This window comes from Crocuta crocuta, unplaced genomic scaffold (assembly GCF_008692635.1).
Source record: "Crocuta crocuta isolate KB4526 unplaced genomic scaffold, BGI_CrCroc_1.0 scaffold55, whole genome shotgun sequence".
Lineage (NCBI taxonomy): Eukaryota > Metazoa > Chordata > Mammalia > Carnivora > Hyaenidae > Crocuta > Crocuta crocuta.
In genome coordinates, this window is record NW_027530512.1 from 488,732 (window position 1) to 509,342 (window position 20,611).

The following is a 20,611-nucleotide window of genomic DNA, read 5'->3' on the forward strand; positions in this document are numbered from 1 at the left end:
TCCCTGGATCATTCATACCTCTTTAACTCTCAGTAGCCCAGGAAAAATAGTTATCACCATTCACCATCTGGGTCTGATGGACTCATTTCATGTTTTTATATTTTTAAGGCATTTTACAAGTAACATACAGAAGTAGGAATAAAAGGCAAGTGTATTAGTTAACCATTGTTACATAACAAATTACTCCCCAAACTGAGCTTAAACAACAATTACAGCTGCTGTGGGTCAGGAATCTGGAAGTGGCTTAGCTGGGTGGCTCTGGCTCAGGGTTGCAGTCAGGGCCAGCTAGCTTCATAGGCATCCGACCTGTGCAATCATGAGAAGTTCCATACTTGACTTCATAGTCTGTTGTTACTGTCTTGAAATTTTTAATAATTTTTGTTCAGGGAGCCCCCCCCCGTTTTCATTTTGCACTGTACCCCATAAATTATGTAACCAGTTCTGGTTGGAGTCAACCTATTAGCCAGGACCATAATCATCTAGGGCTAGAAGACCCACTTTCTAGCACACTCTCCTGGTTGTTAGCAAGCTTCAGTTCCTCACTGGCCATGGGCCAGCTAGGTTCCTTCTTCTCTACTTCTATCAGTGGGATATCTGCCTTCCCCCAGAGCAAGTGATCAGAACAAGAGCCCAAGATGGAAGCTGTTGTCTTTTGTAACGTAATCTCAGTAGTGACATACCATCATTTCTGCCATTTTCTATCAGTCACATGGATCAACCCTGGAACAATGTAGGAAAAGGCGACGCAGGTGTGTGAATACCAGAAGGTAAGATCAATGGAAGCTATCTTGGAGGCTGGCTACCACAGGTAGCTAAAAACAACTTTGTTAGAAATGTTAACAAGAACTTAAGTAAAACAAAATTTTATTTCATATTTTCCTAGTTTTCAAAGTAACACACCTGAAAAAAAAAAAAGGAACACACCTGAAGTATACAACAAACTTTGACTAAAAATATCCACACATCAAACATCATGAGCTTGGAACATAATCATGTAAACACTGGTTCCAGATTTCAAATGTTTCTCTAAACCACCTAGCTTATTATTCCTTATGTTCCTTCTGTTTGCATTTGCATCATCAAAATATAACACTTTTGTGGTAGCTCATAATTTTGCTGAAGAGAGTATGGCCATCTTCTTTGTTCCATAATCGCAAAACATTTTCATTTCCAGATTCACAAATATAATATATTTAAATATAATTTAAAACCTTCATAGGGTGCCTGGGTGGCTCAGTCGGTTGGGCATCCAACTTCGGCTCAGATCATGATCTCGCGGTCCGGTCTGTGAGTTCGAGCCCCACGTTGGGCTCTGTGCTGACAGCTCGGAGACTGGAGCCTGCTTCTGATTCTCTGTGTGTGTGTGTCTCCCTCTCTCTGCTCCTCCCCTGATTGTGCTCTGTCTCTTTCTGTCTCTCAAAGGTGAATGAATGTTAAAAAAGGAAAAAAAAAATCTTCCACCCAATTAATATTTTCATTTCTGCACCATCTATTTCCTCTTTGCATATACACCTGTCTTCAAAACCTATCTACTCACAAACCACCTCAAGTAAATGTTGGTGCTCAGAGAATCTAAATGATTAAAGAATATTGTCGGTCTTTTTAGCAAAATAGGAAGGTTCAGGCTCTTCTCAATAAATATTGTATAATCAAGTCCATCTTGTTGAGTGATTAACTGAATGAAAATATCATATTTCCTTTTCATCCTTAAAAACATACTCTTAATTCATTGGTAAGTGAGTTGGAGAAAAATCCACCAAGATATCATCATCCAAAGGTTCCTAGGCTAAGATTTCTCTTACATAATCAATTCACCATCGTCATTTGCTTATATTCTGGAGCGCTACCACCTCTTTGCATTCATGTTCTGATTTATGTAGAAACTGTGAAATTTCTTTATCAATTTACTTCTCTTTGCCACTAATGGTGGAAAAATTAAAAATCCAGAATTTTCATTTGTATGCAGTGAAACTAAAAGCACACCACAAAGATGGTACCTTTCTTCTTGGAAAATGATATAATACTTTAGGCAATGAATTAAGAATACCAAAGGATGATAAAATACTGATGATCAATGACACTGCTACCTCATTCTTCTAGATAATTCCGCCATTCTTCAGCTTTCTTATGTTAGTGTTTTTCAGCACAATTGGGAATAAATGATGAGTAATGATGAAATCATTCCTAGGATGACAAAATAAATGTTTTAAGACATAGGAAAAAACTAGGATCACTAAGAGCTCAAAATGTATCTTACATTTATAAAAGGGTTCCAGTATACCATATCATAATTGCAAGATAGAACAAGTTTTAGTCTCTATTTAAAAAAAATAGGTAACCCTGGGCTATCCCAGCTCCTTGGGCCTGCTAGCCAGTGTGGAGCCTGCAGCTGGGTACCCAGAGAGCCCCTGCCATTTGAGTCTCCCTCCCACGCGTCCCAACATCCCTATTCAATAAACATATTCTTGCCCTTGGAAAAAAAAAATAGGTAAATTTTATCTTTGTGTTTTGGAAGATATCTGAAAAAAGAATAAGAGCCAAGGAATATAGATGCTTTACAAAAGTTACAAGTGCTTTTTAAAATCAACTAAAATCAGGTCCTATGGACCCTCAGTGGTGTTGACACAAGTCATCTAGGGGATTTGGGAGAAGTGGCACCCACTGACACCACCCAAAGCAGGCACTCTTCATGCCCACCCCATTCTTCCAGGCTACAAGTCTCCTTGCAGATCCTTCCTCTTTCTGCCTAAGGACCCCCTTTGGCTGTAGGTGCCTGCTCAGGGCAGAGGGCAGCCAGAAGTGCCTTGGAAGATAATCCCCCCAGGAGTGACCCTCACCTAATGGAGAACCAGAATTAGTGGGCACATTCCTCAACTTCCTTACCATCCAACAAGACAACTGAAATGTGTTCCACAGTCTCTCAGTGGGTCCCCCACAGGATTAAGCCCCAGCTGCCCACAGCAGTGACCTCTCCTTAATGAACCATTAGCTAGCATTTCTCCCTTCCCTGTTGCACTTCCACATTCCCTGACTGTGCTTCCTTGGACCACCTCCAAACAAACTGCATGACCAAAAGTCCTTGTCTCAGACTCTGCCATTGAGAGAAGCTAAGCCAGGACACATGGTGAAGGCACCACATCATAATAGAGCAGCTGCAGCTCCAAAAACCGTCGGTAGGGCTATCCTTGCTCTCTCAGAACCTGGGTGCTATCTGCACAGTACAAGAAAAGCAGGCTGATCCAAGCAGGCCAAACAGCAAGGAGAGTAGTTAATGATGGCAGATTGCAGTTTAGGAGAAATAATGCCTTTGGAGGTCATTAGAATAAGAAGCTGTCTAAAAACATCACAAATGCTTTATCCATGTGACAAAAAGTTGGAATGGGCTCCCAGGGGTGGCAGATGGACAGTCTGATCTCATTTAAGAAACATCCTGGGGCAGTGGATCGTCCCAGGGAAGGAGACGGAAGGCTTGGATCCCAATCCAGACCTCTAGCCATTCCCACCGCCACCAAAGAGGGAAGAGGGGTATGGACCCTTCACAGTTGCTGCGAGGAATGAATGAAACCACGAGTTGTAGTAGAATGCTCTGTGTTTTTCATCTTCTTTTGAAGATAATTTGCCAGTTCCCTTGGGGTGCAGACTGGGGCAGACACTGGCCTCCAGCAGATGGCCTTATTTGGAGAGCCCATGTGAGTCCCTTTAGTCGTAGGCGTGGGTATCCTGGGAGAAAGAGTAGAACAAGTCCTTTCTTGTGCTGTAAGCTCTGCTCCTTTAGAGGAGTCTGGTCACCTGGGAGACAGAGGGCCCGGTTCTACCTCTGGGCAGTGGCAGGCTGGGGTCCTTCTGGAGCTGCGGGGCCCAGGGAGCGGCTGCAGGGGCGAGCTGGGACCCCAGAGAGCTTGGACCCTGGGGCTCAGACGTGGGCGAGGCTCACTCAGTCCTGTGGCTGGGGGTGCAGGCACCATCCCTTGAGGCATTTCAGTACCTGTAACAGCCCCAAGATCAGAGGATTTGGCCACCACCTCCCCCACTCTAGCTCTGCCTCCCACCGTAGAAGATCCCTTCACCAACTTAGCTACTGTGTCCCTTCCGTCTGGCTGCTGAAGGGACCCAGTCAGGTCCTGTCCATAAGCCACTCGACTGCAGTATGGGCAACCTCCCATGGTGGCTTTCTGGGGACTTGACCTGTGTGGGCCCCTAGAACCTACCCTCTTCACCGAGGTTGGGACTAGCTATCCTGGCAGCTTGCTCACTATCAGCCACAGAGAGACATGAAAGAGGCAGGTGTGAGTCCTGCCCTGTGGAAAGGTCACAAGCACCAAGGGGCGCCAGATGCACGGTGGGGAGAAAGGGGGGCACTTTCCCTGGAGACTTGCATCCATTTCCAGTAGGTGCAGGCCTGTGCAGCACAGCCTCGAACACGCTCTGCATACCCCAGGCTGTACTGAGACGCGCGTGCCAGGGGTCTGGCAGAACCCTGCACTGTGCCTGGCACCGAGCCATATGTCAGTTCCCTCCCTGGACCAGTTTCCTGTTGCTGCTGTAACAAATTACCACCATGCTGAAACACAATCCAAATTTACTATCAACAGGTATGACGCTCAGAGGTACAAAGGCAGTCTTGGGGAGCTAAAACCAAAGTATCCTCAGGGCTGCATTCCTTCCGGAGGCTCTGGGGAAGAGTCTACTTCCTTGCCTTTTCCTGGTGGCCACCTGCGTTCCCTGGCCTGTGGCCCCACCCTGCTTCTGGAAGGCCACACCGCCAGCGTAGCATCTTCCCATCTCTCTCTCTCTTTTTTTAAAAATTTTTTTAATTTTTCTTTATTTATCTCAGAGAGAGAGAGAGAGAGAGAGACAGCATGAGCAGGGGAGGGTCAGAGAGAGATGGAGACACAGAATCCAAAGCAGGCTCCAGGCTCTGAGCCAGCTGTCAGCACAGAGCCCGACGCGGGGCTCGAACCCACGAACCATGAGATCATGACCTGAGCCGAAGTCGGATGCTGAACCGACTGAGCCACCCAGGTGCCCCTTCCCATCTCTCCCTGATCTGACACTCCCACCTCCCTCTCATGAGGCCCACCGGATAATCCAGAATAATCTTTCTATCACGAGGTATTTATTTAATCGTATCTGCAGAGTCCCTTTTGCCATCTACAGCAACATTCTCACTGGTTTGGGGGATTAGGAGGTGGACATCTTCAGGGGTCAGTAACACTGAGCCTACGTCATTCCCACACACCTCGTTTCCCCTCTGATTCCCTCCCACCTTTTCTTTAACTGAAGCACCACTAACTCCAGGGCTTCTGTTCATCCTCCCAATATTCAGTCCCTGCACTGGGGGCTCTGTTTACTGCCTCAGTGATGACTTGTGCTTCAGGGACTAAAGCCTTCAGCCTGTGCGCCTGACCTGCTTGTCATAAACAGAGTGCAAGGTCTCCTTGCCACCCAAAGGGTCACCTCTCGCCCACGCCCTGGCAGCCATCCACCCGCCTCCAGACTCCTGGCCCTGCAGGCTCCAAATCCAGCCCCCCCACCCNCTCCAACCCCCCCCGTCCCCCTCCCCTACTCTTCTTCAGCTCTGCAGTCGCCACATTCATAGAATCTGTGTTGCCATCTGATTTTCCTGAGCTGCAGTGCCATCATTCACTCCCCCCGTCACACCATTCTCCTGCCCACAGATGCCTAGTCATCTATATTTGCTATTTTTTCTACAATGAACTTTGCATCTGTGGTAAGGGGAAAGTGTTGTTTCAAATAGAAAAAGGAAAGATCCGGGTACCTAAGTGGCTCAGTTGTTAAGCACCTGACTTTGGATCAGGTCATGATTTCACAGTTCATGAGTTTGAGTCCCACCTTGGGTGAGCTTGAGTCCCACTTTGGGCGAGCCCCACATCTCTCTCTCTCTCTCTCTCTCTGCCCCTCACTCACTTCTGCCCTCTCTCTCAAAAAAAAAGAAAAGAAAAAAGAAAGATCCAGTCTAGTTCCCTCTCCTTTTCACTGCACAGCAGTCCAGTGTCTCCATGCCCCTCACTCCCATGTCCCACATCAAGAATGTCAGGCCCAACTGAGATGTTCAGAATTCAGACCACGTCCTCACCTAGACCACCTTCTCTCCTCTCCAGCCGTCAGCTGACAGCCTCCCACAGAGGTCAGCCTGGTGATGTAACCGAACTGACAAAACGGGCCAACAAGGAGAAATAAACATGAACCCAGTAGGGTTTTCCCACAAGCCCCACATATGTATATAGTTTCATGGCTACTGTTTACTGAGCATTTAAACATACAAAGCACTTTATAAACACAACTCATTTCATCCTCAAGACAAACTTATCATCCCCAACATTGTTCCCAGTTTTCAGGTCAGGAAACTGAATGTGGAGAGGCTAAGGCAGTCTCCTGGGGTTAAACAGACCTCAGTGGCAAAGTCATTTCCAAACCTGAACGTGTCTAACCCCACAGCCCATGTTCTTCACCACTAGGTTATAAGAGCTAAGCGACTAGATGGAGCTGGTCCTGTGAGGTGGTCTAAGGGTCCGGCTGGGACCGGAGGCAGGAGCCACTAGGCTCCTGGGACCTAGGTTCAAGGTTAATGGTATGGCCCAAGGGCTCTAGCCTCTAGACAAAGCAGTACTCAGGATCCATCTGGGTCTGAGAGGTAAGGCAACAGCAAACACAACCCCAGTCCCTTGGGGGCACTGCCCAGAGGCACACACCGGGCTTCACACCCAGCCAAGGACACAGCTCAGATCATGATCTCACCGCTCATGGGTTCAAGCCCTGCGTCGGGCTCTGTGCTGACAGCTAGCTCAGAGCCTGGAGCCTGCTTCGGATTCTGTGTCTCCCTCTCTCTCTGCCCCTCCCCCACGCACAGTCCATCTCTCAAAAATGAATAAATGTTTAAAAAAACATAAAAATAAAGGGCCAGATGACATGGAGGTAAGGGACTATAGGCGAGGCAAATTGAATAAATTATTTTAAAATTAACTAGGATGAAATGCAAATGAAGAGAAATTATTTGCTTTTGCTATTTTCTCATGGGAGTGATGTATTTTTAATAAGAACATGTAAAAGTCTTTGGACATATTTCATTCCTACATCTGTGCCTTTACCAGATGTCTTGCACAATTAGACATCTGTGCGAAGACAGAAAAACTTGCATTTGGATGCATGCATTCAAGGCAGGAAATATAACATCACAGTTAAGAGTTCCAACCTGGGAGTTAGACCTTGATTGAAATTCCATCTCTGTGACTTGATGGCTGACCGTGGACAAGTCACCCCACCTCTCTGGGCCTCGGCTTTCTCATTTGTGAAATACTAATTAAAAGTGCCTTCCTCCTTCACACCCATCGGGATGGCTATTACGAAAAAACAAAACCAAAAAAATCCAAAAATAAGTGTTAACAAGCCTGTGGAGAAATTAAACCCTGGTGCATGCCTGGCAGGGATATAACATGCTGTGGCTGCTATGGAAAACAGTTTGGCACTTCCTCAAAAAGCAAGCAAGTTACAGAATTACCAGACGACCTAGCAATTCCAGTCCTGGGTATGTACCCAAAAAAATTGAAAGCAGGAACCCAAACAGATATTTGTACACCCGTGGTCACAGCAGACTCTTTCATCATGACCCAGAGGGAGGACAACCAGAATGTCCGTCATCAGATGCATGGATAAATAAAATGTGGCGTGCACAGAAAAAGGAATATTATTCAGCCTTACAAAGGAAGGAGATTCTAGGGGCGCCGGGGTGGCTTAGTCGGTTAAGCGTCTGACGTTCACTTAGGTCATGATCTCGCGGTTCGTGGGTTCGAGCCCCGCGTCGGGCTCTGTGCTGACTGCCAGCTCAGAGCCTGGAGCCTATTTTGGAGTCTGTGTCTCCCTCTCTCTCTGACCCTCCCCTGCTCACGCTGTCTCTCTCTCTCTCTCCTAGAAATAAATAAAATATTAAAAAAAAAAAAAAGGAAGGAGATTCTAACACACACTCCCACATAGATAAAGCCTGAAGACACGACGCTGAGTGAAATAAGTCCCACACAGAGGACAGATATTGCAAGATCCCACTTCTTTTTTTTAATTTTTTAAACGTTTTATTTATTTTTGAGAGGGAGAAGACAGCGTGAGCAGGGGAAGGTCAGAGAGAGAGGGAGACACAGAATCTGAAGCAGGCTCTAGGCTCTGAGCTGTCAGTACAGAGCCCGATGCAGGGCTCAAACCCACAAACCGTGAGATCATGACCTCAGCCGAAGTCGGATGCTTAACCGACTGAGCCACCTAGGCACCCCGCAAGATCCCACTTCTACGAGGCAACCAGAGTAATCAAATTCATAGACACGGGAAGTAGAATGCTGGTTCCCAGGAGCTGGAGGGAGGGAGGAGTGGGGAGGTGGTGCTTCATGGTTTTGGAGTTTGGAGTTTGGGAAGCTAAAATTTTGGAAATAAATTATGGTGATAGTTATGCCACAATGCGAACATACTAAATGCCGAAGCTAAAAATAGTTAAAATGGTAATTTCTATGTTCTCTGAGTTTTACCACACAAGAAAGTGCCTTCCTTATAGTCTTCTTGTGAGAGCTGAATGGATCAACATCGGCAGAGCCACTGGTAGTGCCGGGCGGAGAGCAGTGTTACTAAATCACAGATGTCGCCATCGTTGGCTTTAGGAGTCAAAACTAGTGGCTGAGTCTTGACAAACTCAGGACATACAAGTAGAACTGAATGAGGGAGAGCAGATGAGAAACCCCACAGTGAGATGTGAGCGGATTCTAACCCGACAGAAAGGTAGAAGGACCACAGGGCCCAGGGAGACCTAAGTGTCCAAAGCATCCCAGGACAAAAAAGAGAAGGACCTAGAAGAAACCAGGAGAAAAAAAAATCTTCAGGGGCTCACATGAAAGAGAGCCACAGCAGGCTTACCAGAGGGGGCACCCGGGTGGCTCAGTCGGTTAAGTGTCTGACTTTGGCTCAGGTCATGACCTCACAGTTTGTGAGTTCAAGCCCCGCGTTGGGGTCTGTGCTGACAGCTCAGAGCCTGGAGCCTGCTTCGGTCTCTTGTGTCTCCCTCTCTCTCTGCCCCTCTCCTGCTCATTCTCTGTCTCTCAAAAATAAATAAATGTTAAAAAAAAAAAAAAAAGGAAAAACCACAGGATGCCTGTTAAATTTGAATGTCAGATCAACAACGAATCATTTTTTGTAGTAAGTATGTCCCAAATTCCACATAACCCTGATTTATTGCATGGGACATACTTATGCTAAAAATTTATTCACAGTTGATCTGAAATTCAAATTCAATTAGGTGTCCTGTATTTTTATTTGCCAAATCTAGCAACCCTATGCCAGAGGCCTGGCTTAGCCCTCAGTACTTTATACTAAGTCACTTTTAAGCTGAGTACAGATTCTAGAGTATCCTGGTAGCTAAAAATCTGGTCAGCGCAACTGGTGGGGAACAGAAGATGGGACAGGATTCTTTGCTTTGCAAATTCATTCTTTCGCAGTTGAGGTCCTAGAAATAGCAAGCTCCCTCAACTGTCTTAACATAGAAATTAATTTTTAAAACTTAAATTTGCAGCCCCACTTTGGAAGGAGCCTACGCAGCAAGCCACAGGCCCGAAAGCTGTGGTTCTCGCTTCTGAGAGCCGGAGAGGGGGGTAAGCCGTACCAAAGTCCACGGCAGACGGAGGTCCGGTTGATAAAAGCCAAATCGCCATCCTGCACCCAGACCCAGAGGGTCTGGTCTCCCTACCCTCCCCCCACCAGGCCCGGCCAAGCCCCAGTACCTCCTGCCCAGGCTGCCGTGGCCATTTGCATAAAGGGCAGTAGAAGATTCCTCTGAAAGCAGAGACCTAAAAAGGGCTTTGTCTGTGTAAAACCAAACACGATTCTCCCGCCTCAGCCCTAAACTGATTAAAAGCTGGAGTCATTCATTTTGTTTTGAGAAGTGCCAGGGTTTTATGCTCGAGGTACCCCCTTCCCTCCTCAGTATTTCCAGCTGCTGAGATATATCAGTGTGACAGACCACACACCCAGCGGTGCAGAGGCCTGGTGGAGATTAAACCCGAGGCTCAAGGGAGGGCCCCCTGTGCAGGAGGGGAGCCGAGAGCTCGGAGAGCACAGCTCAAGAGAACCCTCCTTGCCGACCTGGACCCCCATTCACCCCAGCTGTGTCTCTGGTCCTTCCCACAGTCACACAAGAGCCGGGTCAAAGGCAAGTCCAACAGAAAAGACAAATGTGGCCCAACGTGCCTTCCCGCTTGACTTTCTTCTTGAACTTAACCAAATTTATTTACTCCACAACGGACTTCACGGGGCAAGATGTCCAAGGACAGAGGGGGAGGAGGAGCCAAAAGGAGGCATAGTTTGGGTTTTCATCCGAGCTTGACTAGGCGATAGGGGACCTGGGGCCCTTGGCCGCAGCGTGGCCATGCTTTCCAGTCGGAGGCTATAACCAGGACGAAAGCCAGATAAAATGTGCGACCCGAAAGCGTGTGCTTGCTCTCTTGTTTATTGTCTGCGTCACCCAGCAGAATGCCCCAGCTCCGGGCTGCAGACACACTAGCCAGAGCAGAGCCAGGTATCAAGCTGGGGCTCCCTAAGTGTTTCTAGGCGAATGAATAAAGAACGGCAGGTGCACTGCCAAAGGAAGGGAGCACAGGGCATGAGAGCTGTCCTTCCCACCTGCGCAAGCTTCTCTCTTCCCTGTGATATTTTCTTGGGATCAGAAGGGGATCTTTCTGACGGCTCGGGGTTCCTGAGCAATTTTCCGCACACCAAGTTCTGAAGCAAATGGCAGTCAAGTACGTGGTATTGGACGCCTGTCTCTTCTTACTCATTTCCCCTTTGCCTTTGGAGCCCTGTGTCCTCAGCAATGCCAAGGCAGGGCATGGGGACCCGGCAGGGGTGTCCTTCTGAGACCCCAGCAGGGAGCCTTTGGTGACCCGCCCCCTCTTTCTGACCACAGCTGCCAAGTGCCCTACCCGGTAGAATGGGGTTATCTGGGGTTAAAGGAAATAAAAACAGGGCAGAACTTACTTGAGGGAGGAGGACACAGAAACAGGAGGCCAGAGAAACAGACCTGGGCCCTGCGTGTCCTGGAGACGGAGGAGGCTTCCCAACCCCACGTGGGGACTATCGTGCTTTCCTGGCCGCTGCTTCCTTCCGCCCCTCCTCCCCGTCCCCACCCCCACCCAATGCTGTAATGAAAAATTCATGTTAAAAGCTTCACATGTGATCTGATTTTCAACACTTTAATTGGATTTAATAGAAGCAGGGAGTGTAGTGAGCCCCTGGCCCTTCCTCCCCAGGGTGCTCCTCACCACCGCTCCACCCACCCCTTCTTCTTGCTACCTTTCCGAGCTTCTCTCTCTCTCTTCAGAGACTCTGCTTTCTCTCTCCTCTCCCTGTCTTTGTGTTCTGCCACCATCGCTCCTCTTCTTCCCTTCCTGCCAGCTCTTCTGTGTGGGACCCAGCACTTTCTGAGCTCCAGTACCATTAATTTTCTCTTCCTTCCCCAACTGCTGGAAGAGCAGCCTCCTCACTTACAACCCTGATGAATGGAATATTTCCAAATACCTGGGGAATGGGATGTTTCTCAAGAAACTCCATTTTTCTTAATGTTCATTTATTTTTGAGAGAGAGAGAGCACAAGCAGAGGAGGGGCAAAGAGAGAGACAGAGACACAGAATCCGAGGCAGGCTCCAGGCTCCTAGCTGTCGGCACAGAGCCTGATGTGGGGCTCGAACTCGTGAACCGCGAGATCATGACCCAAGCCGAAGTCGGACGCTCAACCAACTGAGCCACCCAGGTGCCCCCAAGAAACTCCATTTTAGATTCTAGAACATACACCACCTACGAAGAGAGTTATAGGATTAACACCCAAAATCTTTAACAGACGTGAATTAAATAATTAGTACATTGGTTATTAGTGTGCAAGTGTTACCATTAAAGGCCCTCATTCTTGAGGTGACTCACATTTCCTGGATATAGTCTGGGCCTTGGCACTGCCACCCCCCCCTTTTTTTTTTTACAGATATAGCTAAACTACATAGGAAAAGAAAACAATCTAAGCTGGTTCCATAATGCATGGTAAATGGCTGGAAAGTGCCATATCTATATCCTTAGCAACAACAACAAAATCCTGTACAGCTAAAAAGTTCCAGACACCAGGTTCCCAGCGCTGGGTGCCCCAGGACTAGCTCACAGTAAGACCCTGAAAACATGCCTTTCTTCTTCTGCCCTCTGTTGCTTCATCTACACAACCAGAGGAACATGGACAGGCTCTAAATTTTTTATATTGAATGCTCTATCAGTAAAAATGTTTTAAGCATTCATCCCCCCATATATATTTACATATCTAGTTACAATGTACTATCTGTGCTGATACATGATGTATACAGCACACAGAATATTTTAAAAGCGAGAAACACGAAATAACTGATATTTTTACATTTTACTCACCACGAGGGCTTCCATTTATCACTTGCAATACTTCAAGACAAAATTACTTAGGACAAGACTCTGTGTGAGAGTTGCTATAAATTCACATTTCAGGTAGACTTGAAGATAATCTCCATTTGTTTTTATCACTGATTTCTCACCAGATCATTGTTTGCACCTCGCAATGTGGCTGGCTGAAAAGTACAACCCGGAAGAGAAATGAGAGAAGTATCAGTTTGGCCATTGTCATTGTTTTTGCTTGAAAGACCATATTGGACTATTTTAGAGTATATTATTAATACTATCTTTTTTTTTTTTAATTTATTTCTAGGAGAGAGAGAGAGACAGCGTGAGCAGGGGAGGGTCAGAGAGAGAGAGGGAGTCACAGACTGAAACAGGCTCCAGGCTCCGAGCTGGCAGCCAGCACAGAGCCCGACGCAGGGCTCGAACCCATGAACCGCAAGATCATGACCCAAGCGAAAGTCGGACACCCAACCGACTAAGCCACCCAGGCGCCCCATTAATACTATCTTTAAAACTCAGTTTTTTGCCGGAATCTTTAGGCTTCCTGCTTAGCTTGTGAGGGTAGGTATTAGTTAAACAATATATTTCGTTAATTATTAGGAACAGGCAAACAGTACAAGACATCACAACCCAGTTTTTGCTTAACCAACCCCATTTCTCCTGCTGGGAGAGATGAGGAGAGCCCCTTCTGATGTGCATAAGGTGTTCACACAGATGGAGCGACACTGGACTTGCCCCTAGCTTTTTTTTTCCTTCATAGTTTATTGTAAAGTTGGTTTCCATATAACACCCAGTGCTCAATCCAACAAGTGCCCCTAGGACCTTGTAACTAGTTATGCTTTTACAGAGAATGAGTGACTTGACCTGAGTCACGATGCTACCACATGGCAAAACTAGAATTTGAAGGTGAGATCTAGATAATTCCAAAACCCACATTGTTTCCAACTCCTGCAAAGCCGGGGGTGACTAGGGTGTATATGTGTATCATGTGTTTCCATATGCACATATAAACGTGACATAATCACACAATATAGCCGAGTACAGGGGCAACAGGTAGATACATGCTGACATGTCCCAGAAAATTTAGAGGTTCAAATATGGACTGACAGTCCAAGAGTCCCCAGAAAAATCAATCTCCTTAGCCCACATCTATGACCACCATCTTGGTGGCTGGTGAGAGAATGAGGGTGTGCCCACTTAACAACCTCCTGGGGAAACTGAAAAACAAGACTCAGATTTATCTGTTCCTGACTCATCTGTTTGGCCTCTTTGAAGGGGTGGCATTTACTCTGGCCTCGGACAGAAACCTGTTCCTGTTTGAATAGGAGTCAGTTCCTTGCCAGGGTGATAACGACTCACATACCATTTGGGGACCTTCTGCACCAGCTGTTCAAGCTCAAGAGAATAACCTCTGTGAGGAATCTGTGGTCTTTCTGCATCTACATGACTATGCCATTGGCAACCAGTGCAAATTTTAAGAATAAGAGAGCAAAGGAATAAAAATTGGCAAAAAGGGGTTTGGCCTATCACCCTTGAGTGTGATTCGCTGGGGAGAGAAATTCAAGCTAAAAGTCTCCATTCCCTTTTGTCTCTTCTGCCCATGGTACTGCCATGCCTACCTCAGCCCCATCCTCAGTGAGGAGGGGTCTCGGGGTCAAATAAATAATGATGATGACCATGATGACAGTGGTGCACTATTTGTCCTACATACACTTTGTGCCAAGAATTGTCATAGACATTTCTCAAACATCTCAAATCACCCCACAGACTTCGAGGTAGCAACCATTTATAATCTTTGGTTGAGGAAAGGGAGATTCAGAAGCCCTGGGCAATTATCCCAAGCTCACATTGCTATTGAGCGGTGGAGCCAAGATTTGAATCCAGATTCGTCTGGGTCCAAAGACCATGATCCTAACCTCTGCTCTAGGAACCCCAGGTCGGGAACCAAATAGAGAAGGGCCACCCTTCACAGTGCATATTATGAAGTAACTGACCCAACAAATATTTAGGGCTAGGTATTCTCTTCCCATTAGGTGATCGGCCAGTCACTACCTCATCCATTCATTCACTAAATAGTGACTGAGCATCTATTATAAGTCAGGCACTGTTCTAGGTGCTATGGATACAGTAATGAACAAAACAAATGAGTTCCTATTCTCATAAAACTCAAGATGTAATAAGAGAAGATAGGTAACAAACAAATCAACTAATATGTTATGTGTCAAAGGCTGATAGCACTATAAGGAAGCAAAGCAGGTAAGGGATGTAGAAAATGATGCGGGGGGTGTTGCTATTTTGGATAGAGTGCTAGAGGAAGACCACCCCAATAGGTGACATTGGAGCAAGGATCTGAAGGAGTGAGGGACTGAGCCCTGCAGAGATCTGCTGAGTAGCACATTCAAGGCCGAAGGAAGAACAAAGACCTGCAGATGGGCGGTGCGTGCCCGGAGGCCATGCTTTCCCATTTGCTAATTTGTAGGACTACCTTATCCTTATTTTGCAGAGGCCGAGATTCAAAAAGTCCTTCTCTTAACTGGTTTCACAGAGAAAGGAAACAATTTCTGTTGTTTTTGCCTTACACGAGCTTACTTATCCTTATAATGGCTCTGAAAAGTAAATGTATCCCTGTCGTGATCTGCTGGCTCCAAAGCCTACCTCCTTTCCACTGTACCACACAAAAGTGAACCTCGTGACTTCAGCTTGATGTAATTCCTTCCTTACTGAGCGCTCAGAACACCTGGAAGCCAGAACGTCAGGTCTTCATCCACCACCCAACATTAGATGAGACCCTAATGTTGATGAGATGCGTGCCAGGCTCATGCCGGGCGCTGAGGCTACAGCCAGGAGCAAGATAGACATGGGCCCTCCTCCAAGGATGGCTCTGAGCGACCACTCGGCAGGCCCACTTCTAAGACAACATCAGTGTCTGTGACACACTCTCAGCCACCCCCCACCCAGCCCTGGGCCACGATCCCAGAGGAATTGCCCCCATTCTAGCTCTGGCAGAGGGGAAATGAGTTCTGAGTCTCTGGTCCTCAGCCAGCTTTGAGCTGGCACCTAGCGCTGAGCCTCTTCTACGTGCCCCCGCTCACCCTCCACCTTGTTCAGTGAAGTCCTTCTGGGTGACCGAGAGCCAGTTTTCAGGCAGAACTCCCCAAGTCTCGTCCACTGACTGAGGTAGACTGAAGGTTGTAACTAAGATCCTATTGCTTCCCAAGGAAGGGAATTCAGGAGACTCTGTAGGGTGGGCCAAGCCATTAGAAGAGCCCAAGATGGGTTTGTGGATTCAGACAAAAGTCTAGCCAGTTCTCATTTGATCCAAACAATATGCCTGACAATGAGCCCACCACACCCCCTGCCTCAAAGGGAATTAAGCTCCATCAAGTGTTGCCAGGAACCCGTCTCTCAAGCTATCCCATCATGGGATATAACTTCTAAACCCAGTGCTTCGAAGAATGGATCCAGGGACAGCCAGCAGATGAGACACGAGTCTGACTGGGGGCTGTCAAAGCTTACTCCGCAAGGGCCTGTCCGTGCACTGCTTTCCTCCATCCAAAAAAACTGAACGGGGTGGTTGGAAATCAGCCTCGGAGGGATGGCTGAGTGGAGGAGTGTTAAGTTGTAGCTGCAATCCACCTCCCCCAACCTCAAGGGCTTCGCCCTCGGTGTCAACAAATATGTAACCAATTAATGTAATTGCAGAGTTATTTATGGTGCCCAGCAAAGTGCAGCTGGGTCCTAAAAGACAAGGGTGGAAGCAGAGAAAAAACTCATTCTCGGTGTTTGGTGTGCGGTTTTGTTGGTCGGATTTTTTTCCCCCTTTTCTTTCAGATGTTTTAGTCGACTTGTGGTATCCATGTGTCTGGTGGTCATGGCCCCTTCCAGTCAGTTTGCAGGTGTTCCTGCCTGGGGGGAGGAGGGGGAGGGGGAAACTGGGGGGAAAGCTAAAGGTCTTCAGATTTCAAACTGTGACCTGACATAGAAGACTTTTTTCAAGGTGCCTCACTCTCACGGCACCCCTGTCTTAATCCCCTCCATTGACCCTTTCCATAACAACCACCACCAAAAATTGCATGTAGAGACCTTTTTTTTTTTCTCTAGCTCTGTTATGTGATTGTTTGGAAAGACAGCTGTGTTGCCATTCAGCGCCCCACACAAGACAGGTTTTAATTAGAGTTATTGAGGGGGTTGAATTGGCACAATTAGGGCCAGCATTAATGGGGTCTCCATGTGTTCTTTTGAACACTTCGGCCCCATTTTTTGTCCCAGGGCAGGAGGGGGTTGCAACTAATGAAGTTGGAGAGTGCAAATTATCTCAGCAAAAGGAGGGCAAGTGTGAACCACCCAGGGGAAGGGGCGCGCAAAGAAAACAAGCGTCCACACGCGGTAGAGACATATACGCATGTTCGCACACGCTTATTTTCATGTCTTCTTTTCATGTCTTCTTTTTTTGATATCGTCCTTTTAGAGAACATGGTGGCCACCAAATATGTGTCACTGGGAACATAAAAGGAAGCAGAAGAGATGGGACTCCTATGCCAAACTAAACGAAGTCTGTGCGTGTGAGCGCGTGTGTTGCACCTACATGTTTTTACACTCACCCCAAGTGCCTGTGGGCACATTAGAGAAAGAACAAGATACAAAGACAAAATTCAATGCTCAAAAGTCCCAGCCCTTCATTATCTGAAATGTTGATGGTTCTTTGCTATCCCAATTCCCCGTTTCCTTTCTCCCCAGGTGTCTGGTTCTTCTCTTTTTTTTTTTTTTAAATGATTTATTTCTAGGAGAGAGAGAGAGAGAGACAGCGCGAGCATGGGAGGGTCAGAGAGAGAGGGAGTCACAGACTGAAACAGGCTCCAGGCTCTGAGCTGGCAGTCAGCACAGAGCCCGACACGGGGCTCGAACCCACGAACTGCGAGATCACGACCCAAGTAAAAGTCGGACGCTTAACCAACCAAGCCACCCAGGCGCCCCTGTTCTTCTCTTTTAACTCCTCGAAACCTTACCTCTACCGTATCTTGACAGGGCTCAGTCAGAAAGGAAAAGCCCCCACCACAAGTCTCTGAGCCCCCTTCCGTGAGCTGAAGTCCTGAGCGGGTGCTGAGGACAAGCCTAAAGGCTATAGGGCCCTCATGTCTCTGACTTCCCCTTAAATCTGACACTCTTCCCAGAGGGGCCTTTCATAAAGGGCATTTCCAATAAGAAGTCAATGCAGCCACGTGGGTAGTCGGAAGGTCAGAATTAGGAAAACAAATATGATGGCGTCCAGTTATTAATCAACTCTGTCTAATGAGAAGGAGGCAGTTGAATTGAAAGAGGCCGCCACAGATCAGTGTGGCCCCTGAGTCTGCAGTTGGCTTTTGAGTGACCTGAGTAGCTCTGGGGACAGGGCAGTTGAGCCTTTTAGTAAGTTAAAGCAGCTGCAGGCCACGGCCAGACAAGGAGCGGGAGGAAGGATTCCCACCATCTACTCCCAAGTTGCAGCCAAAAAGGCTGTGAGGCACTTACTTCCGAAAATCAGGGTAAAAAGCCCCTTTCCCACCACTGTGGGCCACCAGTGGGGCCAGTGGCTGCAACAAGGTCCTCTTATGTCACAATGAGGCTCAGGCTCTATTTTGTATGGGTGACATCACCTTTTCTCCTTTTGCCTTCGCTGGCTGCACTCTCTCACATTTCAGCCCTTCTGGTGGCCAAGGCTAGTCTTGCTCTTTGGCAGAGTGAATGGAGGAAGAAGGCCGGCTCACCCCCTGTGCGACGGTCTTGGCAGAAAGAAATGGGGGAGAGCAGTTAAGGGGGCTGAAGCCCACCCCAGACAGACAAATGCCCAATTCAAAATGACTCCAGCACTCAGCGTAACTTTGGGCTCTGCAGTCCAGACAACGGGGCCCTAGCCTGATTGAGCCAACCCTTCTTCTGCCTTCTGCCACACCCTCTACAAACCGCAGGGCCAACCTTTATGAAAACCGGGATCCCACACTGCTGATGAGATGGGTTTCCCCAATTTTCATGCTCGGATGAAATACTGAGCCAAAGCAAAACCAGCCCACCAGCGCACAAGCGTGTCAGGATTGCTTTCAGACAGGGGTTCTCAACAGGGGTGAAGGCCCGCCAGGGCACCTTGGCAACGGCCCGCGTAGGCTGGGTTGCCACGACTGGGAGGGGGTGATGCTGGCATCCAGAAGGGGAGGGCCAGGGATGCCGCCCGCCTGCAGCGCGCTGGACAGCACCCCCAACAAAGAGTTCTCAAGGCCAAAATGCCCACAGGGCCCAGGTTGGGAAACCCTGCTTTAAAGTCAAATAGACCTAGGTTCAAACTCCAGCTCTGCCTGGACCCAGCTGTGCGATTTAGCAAACCAATAACCTCTCTAAACCTTGGTTCCGCACCTGCAAAAACTCACTCCTAGACAAAGCATTGTTGGGGGACAAGAAATACCATTCTTTCCTTTCCCCCCTCCCCTCCAACGTATAAAGAATGTTCTGGGCTATCTTTATGAGAACCACTAAAAGAAGGTGGCATTTGGTAATCACTAACGGGGTCTTCCAGCCCTGAAACTGTCTTTTACACTGCAGCTGTCACCTGCCTCCTTCCCGGAGTGTATTTCTCCCTCGGAAACTGAAGGCCGTGGGCGCCCCAGCCCTTTGGGACAAACCTTCAGGACACCTTATATTCGGAGCCAACGCAACACCGGGGAGGGAGCGATTGCTGCCCTGTGGTCCCCAGCTGCGCCCCCAGGGACCGACCCACAGGGGGAGGAGAGGGGCAGCCTCATTTCCGGTGGAAGTGGACTTGAGGAGCTCGGCCTTTTCTTTTGAGCCACGCTGCAGCCAAACGTCAATTAGCCTAGCCCTGAAAAATGAGAGCCCTCTCGGCCTTCCGCGGGGAAGGCAGGGCGCCCCCGGCCCCGGCCCGGCCCGGGGTTGCTGCCCTGTTCCCGCTATTGTGCCGCCAACAAGAGCGTTTCATTGAAAAGAGCTGAGTGCATCTAATGCAGTTATCCGTGTCCGCCCCATCGGGGCTGTGGGCTGGGGGCGAGGGCGCAGCTGCCGCAGCCTCACACGCCAGCAACAAAGGAGAGTGCCGTGGAGAATGGGCTCCCCTTTGAAAGGCTCATCTGGTTTCCATTTTTGAAAGGTCCCCAATCTTCGCATCCACACAGCCCCCATCCACCTTCACCCCTCCCCTTTTCCCTCCCCGATGCTCTAGCTGTGCCCCTTGGAGGGGGCGCCGCACGCGGCCGCCCTCTCTCACGCGTGCTGGATGCGCGCGGGCTTCAGCCCACTCCCGGGAGGCTCATCAGCCTGCCTGAACCCCCTGGCCAGGCTCGAGTCTCAGTTTCCCCACCGTTCAAATGCCGTGGTTGGAGACCACCTTGTTGGCTTTCGACTCCAGTGGTCTGTGAGCCACTGAACTGATTTGCAAGTTATGTGGCAAGTACATAATAGTGTAATTAAGAAATTTTAAGTTGCCCTAAAATTTCACAGCTGGGAGATAACCACGACCAACGGTCAAGAGTGTATTCATCTAGTCTTTTTCTAGGTATATAAAATTGTCAATGTTTGGTCGGGATCATGCCATGTCAACAGTTTTATCTCCCGCTTTTGCTTTCTCTGGAGCATTTTTCTAGGTAAGTCTGAAAATATTGTTAAGCATATACACACGGTAAGGCCTTGTATCATAATTGACTGAACTGGTCCCCCCCTCCACCCCGTTGTTGGACATGTACATTGTCTTCCTGTTTGCTTGGGGTTTCTTGTTTGGGTTTGTTTTCACTACTATAAATTACAAAGTGATTTTTTTTCTTTAATAGAATCCTCCAGTGGCTTCTCTAGTTGACCCCTGGGACTAAACTATAAATCAAAGGTGCAAGGCAGGCACTTCCACCTCTTCCTAGGGCTGGCACGGAGGGGAAAGGTCATCCCTGGCCTCCTCCTCCCCTCCCTGACACGTCCAGGCACCTGCAAGTTGGAAATTCACATGTGAATCATGGCCCCTGTAAATTATGGCCTCTGGCAACTTGTATAAACCTCACAGTCTTCCGTGCAGTGAAGATACAATCACATCCTCTCGGAGGGCTATTGTGAGCACGGAGTGAAACAAGATCTGCACTGTGTTAGCCGATGCCTGGCGCTCAGCAGTTCCCCTGGTTAACTGAGGCCA